We start from the raw sequence: 602 nt of genomic DNA, 5'->3' as shown, positions 1-602 counted from the left end.
CATTCGACAGTTTCTTTTAGATTACTTGGTGAAAAATCTGTCATTAGCCGTTGTTAACATCGTTGACAGTTGCAGGAGTTTTACGCATTATGAATGTGATAAAAGAAAAGTAATAATAAGTGAAACTGGGAATGTAGAGGAACTTGAAATTATATTCACTAAATTCGAATGTGTTTGGCTAGACAACTGTGATTGTGTTAGGCTAACGAAGAAGAAGATTAACATGGTAGGATTAAACTTTTCTGAAAATCTCTCACATCAACATTTGAATAAATGAAGAAACAGAAAACTAACTTTGTATAGATACATAGATAAGTCCTATATCAGTAAACATGACATTTTAAGGATACCGATAATGCTCGTTTAATGGTTATTTATTATATATGAAGTAGAAACTCGGGAAGTTCAAAACTTGTATCTAATTCATTCTTGCCTAGAAGCTGTCCTGGCATGGCCAGGTGATTAGGGCGCTCGACTCGCAATCTGCGGGTTCGAATCCCTGTCACACCAAATATGCTCGCTCTTTCAGCCATGGAGACGTTATAATGGGACGGTCAACCCCACTATTCGTTAGTAAAAGAGTAGCCCAAGAGTTGGTGGTG

This window comes from Limulus polyphemus, unplaced genomic scaffold, assembly GCF_000517525.1.
Source record: "Limulus polyphemus unplaced genomic scaffold, Limulus_polyphemus-2.1.2 Scaffold3249, whole genome shotgun sequence".
Lineage (NCBI taxonomy): Eukaryota > Metazoa > Arthropoda > Merostomata > Xiphosura > Limulidae > Limulus > Limulus polyphemus.
The sequence above is the reverse complement of the archived record's forward strand: the minus strand, read 5'-3'. Positions refer to the sequence as shown.